The following is a 7,433-nucleotide window of genomic DNA, read 5'->3' on the forward strand; positions in this document are numbered from 1 at the left end:
GGACAGAAGTTCAGCTATATCACAACAGGCAGTACAGTGCAAAAAGAGGCCAGAAGTTCAGCACCAGAGAAGCAAAAAAAGAAGTTCAGGTACATAGAGTTGGGAAGTTCAGGTAAGAAACCACAGGCAGTTCACAGGGGGTACATGGATGATGTAAATATTGAGCAGGCACAGAAGTTCAGCTATATCACAACATGTAGTGCAGTACAAAAGAGGCCAGAAGTTCAGCACCAGAGAAGCAAAAAAACAAGAAGTTCAGGTACATAGAGTTGGGAAGTTCAGGTAAGAAACCATAGGCAGTTCACAGGGGGTACATGGATGATGTAAATATTGAGTAGCTGCACTCACCTCTTGGAACAATCATTCCTAAGCCTAGTTACACTGTAATAAAAGTCATCAACCTTCTTTCGGACGATAGCAAGGTCACTATTTGCTCACCAAAAAGAAAATAGCAATTAACAGCAACACTCAAAGCACATAGATTCACGATAGTTTCAATTAAGACCAACATTCAAGCACAAACATTCAAAGCACAAGCACATCTCAACTGCTACATCAGAAAAGATAAAACCACAGCATCATAGACATCACAACCCATGCATTACAAACCTCCACCCACATAGAAAACAGGTTCACTTAACATTCTCTACAATCCACACGACAAACAACAAAACCAGAAGTTCAACTTAGACCACACAGGCAGTTCACAGGGGATATCATGGACTAAACCAAACAACGAAGAGGGAAGGGGATGGGGAAAGAAGAGAGAAGCATGCTCCTCTCTTCATGGATCCTTGCCTAGACCAGTGACAGCACTGGAATGATCAACCTCCTCTCCATAGCTATCGCTTTCGGTATCTTCATCATCGTCTCCAGTAGACGTTGCAGCATCGTCGGGAAGGACACAGCAACAGCTGGAGAATCTGAAACAAGAAAAACATTTGGTTGTGCCTGTACAACATCAACATCAACTGATGGCTCTGCTGCAGGAGACTTCTCCGGGCTTGCAGCAGCACTACCACCAGTTTGTACAGCAGACTCAACATGATCTTTCTCCAAAATTGTGTCTCCATTTGTCTTGCCCTGCTCAGCATCAGAAACCTCAGCGCCAATGGACGAAAAAGGTTCAGTCAGGACCACCCCGTTGGAGCAGCCGGTGCCTGAGACGGACATGTCTGCAACCTTCTTTGGAGCAACAGTAACATCATCATTTTGCTGCTGCAAAAAATAAACAAAAAGTCATTACAAAGGGATGACTGAACCTCATGCACAGGGGCAGCAAGTCCGTCTCAGGTGCAAACAAGACAAATGGACAAGAAAAAATGGTACCTTATTTTCACTGCCATGAACCTCATCAAGTATTACGCCACTAGCGGGAGCAGGTTCATGCACAGGGGCAGCCTCATGCACAGGAGCAGCTTTATGCACAGGTAAAACATCCTCCTCAACAGCCGACAAAAAGAAATCATGTAGAAAACAAAATATCTAATCAGCAGAAGTTCAGATTGCATAATCAATGAAGGTCAGCTATCACAACTGACATATAATGGAAGTCCAAATACAGTAAACATAGCAGGTCAGATATCAAACTACTCTAAGATACAAAAGGGAACAAAAAAGGGCGAGTCATGGAAGTTCAGGTGCTGTAGCAGTTGAAGTTCAAGTTCTATAAGCAGAGAAGGTCACATAGGAACACTTGTGCTAAAAACGGTTTACGACACATGAAATCAATAACGGTCGCCTATGACTACAAACAGTAATAACTGAAAGCTAACATTGAACATTATTGCAAAGAAATATCAAAAGCCAACATAAACGAACCTCTTTGGTACGCTCCACATGGCCTCCTTCATGACCCGAACGAACAGAATCCTGCCTCTGAATCTGTCTCACAACAACATTTGCCTCATCTTCAAAAGGCTTGCAACGAGCATCCTGCATTTCCTTGAACAGCCCAACGCTAGTCCGGAGGTGGGAAGTGCTCTGAGGAAGCTCTTCAAGAAATTTAGCTTCAATAGATAAGACCCCCTTCGAAGACTCAGCATCAAATCCGTGTCCGGGAGGAAGAATCCCATCAATGCGACTAAGATGCTCAGCAGTTGAAGGAACATGAGCCAACTCCCCACAAACAGTTTCAAGAAGACTGTCAATCCTAACCAGAGAAACATTGGCAGCTTCAAACAAATTCTCGGAAGAAACGCCACCTGCAGCACTCACACGAGCAGAAGAACCTCCTGGATCTACAGGGGGGCACCGGTATTAACATCCCGGGAGAATTCAAATCTTGGGGAAGTTCCACTCCCTAGGCCGGCAGAACGAGGCATAGTTAGAACAGGACGTTCAATAACCCTAAAGAACACAACCTCAGCCTGTGTCTTCCACTGCATACAAAAACAAAAGTCAACATGTCAGAAAACAGATGAAGAAACATGGGGACAAAAAATATACAAGACAATACCAGAAGTTCAAGTTAAACTACACAGGAAAGAATAATGCATAGAAACACTCACAGGCAGTCTCCCAAACACCCAGTTGGCTGGGTCATCATCACCCTTCATGACCAAATCAGCCGCATCAAGCTCAAGAAGCTTGGCCTGATCCATGAAATTGATGCGAGGGGTCCTCAAGTCAATATTAGGCGTCTTGCCAATGATAAGGCAGTCCAGATACATAAGCAGCGGCGCGATGGCACAGCCTGTGACAGCTTTTCCTGTGCTAGTACCTTGTTGATACCTAACAACAGCACTCCGAATATCGTCAACAACCAACTGGCAGTAGTCCATGTCTGCCATGTCCTCAAACACAAGGTTCTCGGCCATTGCTGCCTCCCTGGACACTCGTGTAGACGTTCCAGGGATAACCACCTTCATGAAAACAATAAGGTAAAACACCTGCAGAGCAAGATCATCCTTCATCTCATCCTTCACAAGTTCACCGAGGATATTCCGCAAATCCTTTGTCTTGATGTCCTCACTCCTAGCATACCCAAGCTTGCCCTTCAACCTCATAACAGCATCATCGAAACCATCATTTGAGGGCCTAGGGGGGTACGATTACCTTGAGGGAACCCAAAGAGATGGTGAATAACATCACTTGTAATACGTATAACCTTGTTCGCCTCACCCATGTCCAAAATCATGGTTGAAGGGTCAATCCTCATGTAGATGTTGCCCATCAAAGGACGAGAAATGTTGGAATCAACCTTCAAGTCAAACACACAACCAAAACCAGCCTTGATAACCCTCGCCTTGTGCCTAGCTTGTTGCATTTTCGCACATGTCTTGACCTCTCCTAGTGAGCAGCGAACCGTCTTGTTAAAACGTTTCGCCTCACCTCCTCCTTCGCCACATTCTTCGGGCGCTTTGCCTCCTCTCAGGCCGCTGCACAAGCTGATACTGAAAAAAAATACATTGACAAGGAAAAAAGGCAAAACAATGAGACACACAAGCTTCACCAAAAGTTCCACTAATACCTACATATGCACCACATCTCAAAAGTCCAACTATGTCTACATAGGCAGTACAACCATGTATGACCAGAAGTTAACATGCTTTCAAAAGTGTTGGAAATTTACAAAAGCAGAAGTTCAACCATGTATACCAAGGCAGTAATCAAACATGTATCTCAGAAGTCCAACTATGTCTACATAGGCAGTACAACCATGTATGACCAGAAGTTAACATGCTTTCAAAAATGTTGGAAATTTACAAAAGTAGAAGTTCAACCATGTATACCAAGGCAGTAATCAAACATGTATCTCAGAAGTCCAACTATGTCTACATAGGCAGTACAACCATGTATGAACACTAGTCAACATGCTTTCAAAAATGTTGGAAATTTAAAAAGCAGAAGTTCAACCATATACACTAAGGCAGTAATCAAACATGTATACAAACAAGTTGAGCTAATTTCTTCATGTATATACCCAGAAGTCCAACTATGTACACAAAGGCAGTAATACCATAAAAGCAAAGCACGTCGGCTAATTTACTCGTCTATATTGAGATGGAGCAGAAGGTCAGCTAGGTACGCCAAGGCAGTGCTAAAAACAATAACACGAGAACGCTTCTTCACACCCTTGTTGACCTTTGCAGGTGGAACCTTGCGCTTCACGCCGCATTTCTTCCCCTTACCAGATGCACCAGCACCAAGCGGAGAAGGTGTAGGCACGGCAGTGGCAAGCACACGAGGACTACGGCGTGGCGTACCACCAAGGCCTAACCCTTCATCTTCAACAACTTCTGCAGGCCTTGAAACATGTGGGCTCCTCCGAGGAGTAACTTCACCAACTACTAGCTTCCTTGCAGTAGTCTTCTTGATTTTCTTCTTAATAGGGACAACCGTGCCATCACTACCACATGGCACGTCTTCCTCAACAGTGAGCTCAGCCGCATGAACAGATCCAGGAACATCAGAACCTTTCTCAAGGCGGGTCGCCCTCTTCTTGTCAAAATTTTCTTGCTTCTTCCTCTTACGTTGGTCCTCCAGGAGAAGCTGAAAAGGCACATCCTCGGGTTGCGTGACAGGTTCAGTGCCATCAACAGACTGCGACTGCGTCTCTGACATCTGAAGAGAGCACAAAGGATCCGGAACGGAATCACAAACTTTGACTGACGGAGCCACCTCCTCAGCAGCAGCAGGGGTTTCTGATAAACCCAACTCAGATAAAACATCGTTGATGGTGTTCACAGCTTCCTCCTCTGTGGACACATCTGCAAAGAACACAAAAAATTGAAGCAAAAAATAAAAAAAGTCAGGAACAAAAACAAAAACAAATGACAAGAACAAGCTAAAAAAGCATGGCTCAAAACTTTAAAATGAAAAGAAAAAGGGTTTCACATACTAGGTGAAGCAAGAGCTGCAGAAGCAAGATCCTCAAGGCTTGAAAAATTTTCAAGGCTCGAAGCAACCTCGGCAATCACAGTCAAAGGGATAATGGGTGATTTAGCTGCATCAGATATTGGAGCATCAGTATTAACCTCTGAAGCTCCATCTTGATCGCAGGCATTTTTTCAGAACTATTCAACTCATCACCAACTACAAAAAATGCAAGTAGAAAAGGCAGCTGAGTTCTAATCCGCAATCCTACACCAATGGGACTTCTACTTTTACAACAATGTCCAATACCCAGAAGTTCAACAATACCTAACAAAGCAGTAAACACAAAAAACAAACTAAAAATCTACAAACTAAATATAAAAACAATCTACAGCAGAGGGGCTACTACATATATCATGAATGTCCAGAAGTTCAACGATACATAACAAAGCAGTAAAATAAAATGTGCATAACAGAAGTTCAACCAAATTTCATTACAATCAAACAATAATTAAACCAAGAAGTTCAACTATGTGACCCAAGCAAGTAGCACATAAAAAAGATGTAGCATGACCACAAACAGTATTTCACAGGCAAACTAAATATCAATGACATCAACATGATAACAAAAAAACAAAGATATAAACTACAAAAATGAAACATCTGGGAAGTCCAACAAAACTTGGTGACAAAGTTTCACCTGCAAAATCATCAACTACAAAGTAAGCAAACACTCTACTAACTCAAACTAATGGTAAAAAGCATACACATAACCATTACTAGAAGTTCACACTATTAAGAATGGCAGTCCAACATGAATACTAAGTGAAGATATGGGCAGACATATATGAGAATAATGCTATTTAAAATACAAGATAAAACTACATTAAGATACCTGGAGAAGGTTTTGAAGCCATGACAACACAGCCGCCCTGATGAATGCAACTCCAAACACTAGAACAACCTGCTAAAAAACAGGGGATTGATTGCATATAGTTAGCAAGTACAAAATCATACAACAAAATACAAAAAGAAACTAAATCAAACCCTAGGATGAAACAACTAGAACATACCAACAAAGGATGAACAGTAGCACATCTAGCCAACCACAACAAAAAAATGTATCCATAAACTAAATACAATGTCACAGACATAATCTAGACTTCGAAATCCACAGCACTAATGCAATTAAATACATCAGATCCAGCATCAACCATCCATCACACCACACCCTCTCTTACATTCATCTGACAGCTAAATCAACAAAGGGGAAATGAAATCCACACAAGTATGAAGGGACAAATAGCACACACAAGCATCTCACAAACAAATCTGACCACGGGGAATTGAAATCCAACCACCACACGCACAAGAACCCTACCTAATCTACCACCAAACCATCAGAAGAAGGGGAAGGGAGGAGGACGCGAGAGACCACAGAAGAAACAGGCAGGCCTCGACAGATCTGGTGAAACTAGAAGCAAGCATTAGGAGGGGGGCAGCACTTGTACCTCTCCAGACGACTCCCGCACGCACGAATCCGCGTCGGTTCTTCCACTCCCCACGACGCCACGCGCACCTTGCAACCGCGCAGGTAGTTGCCACCCTCGCTTCAGAGCAGAAGAGAGTGGGCTGGGCGAGAGAGAGCGGGGCGTGGGGGAGAAATAGGAGCGAGGGCGTGCGCCGGTTACTCCAGCACGAGGGCAGGGGACAGGGATGGAGAAATCGGGGGAAGTTGGAGGAGAGGAAGGCAGCGGAGCGATGGAGAGGGGGGAGAGGGCGAGCGACAAGGGGAGAGGAGTTTTCTGACAGGTGGTCGCAAGGCAGATGCTCACTTAATGCCTCTCTGTCGTGGGACTTGCAGCGCCACTGAATTTATAATTTTACCCCCCAACAGCTAAAATAGTAAATACATGTGTAGATAAATAAATGCACCATTTGAATGCATCTATTATAATGAGATAAGATCACAAAACAGCACAGCTGATATCCTCAAAACCAAAAATAGATGGCAAATACATTACTAAAGGAAGAAACATACATACATAAATATGCCCCTAAAAAAACAAGAGAAAAGAAGTTCAAAAAATAAAGAACAGAAGTTCAAGTACCCTAATAAAAGAAGTAAAGGAATAAGAATAAATAAACCATAAAGAAACAAAAAGAAGAAGTTCAACTACAAAAACAGATGAAGTTCACCCTAAACCCTAAAAACCCTAAGATAGATAGTGGGGTCACGGATGTGAAGGACTCGCCTCCGCATACGACGACACGGCACGCCGCGTCGTCGCCTGCTCCGGCTCGTTCCTGTCTCGGCCTCGCAGGGGGAGGGGAGGGGGGGTCCCGACCCTCCCTCCCCCCTGCTCGGCCTCGCGCTACCGCATTGCTGCGCGCTAGGATTTGACAGGGCGCAATGTGGTTATTCTGTTTCCACCCCCACTGCATGCACCCTAAACCCTAAAAACCTTAAGATAGATAGTGGGGTCACGGATGTGACGAACTCGCCTCCGCATGCGACGACGCGGCACGCCGCGTCATCGCCTGCTCCGGCTCGTTCCTGTCTCGTCCTCGTAGGGGGAGGGGAGGGGGTCCCGACCCCCCCTCCCCCCCTTCTC

This window comes from Triticum dicoccoides, chromosome 4A (assembly GCF_002162155.2).
Source record: "Triticum dicoccoides isolate Atlit2015 ecotype Zavitan chromosome 4A, WEW_v2.0, whole genome shotgun sequence".
In the NCBI taxonomy this organism is placed as follows: Eukaryota; Viridiplantae; Streptophyta; class Magnoliopsida; order Poales; family Poaceae; genus Triticum; species Triticum dicoccoides.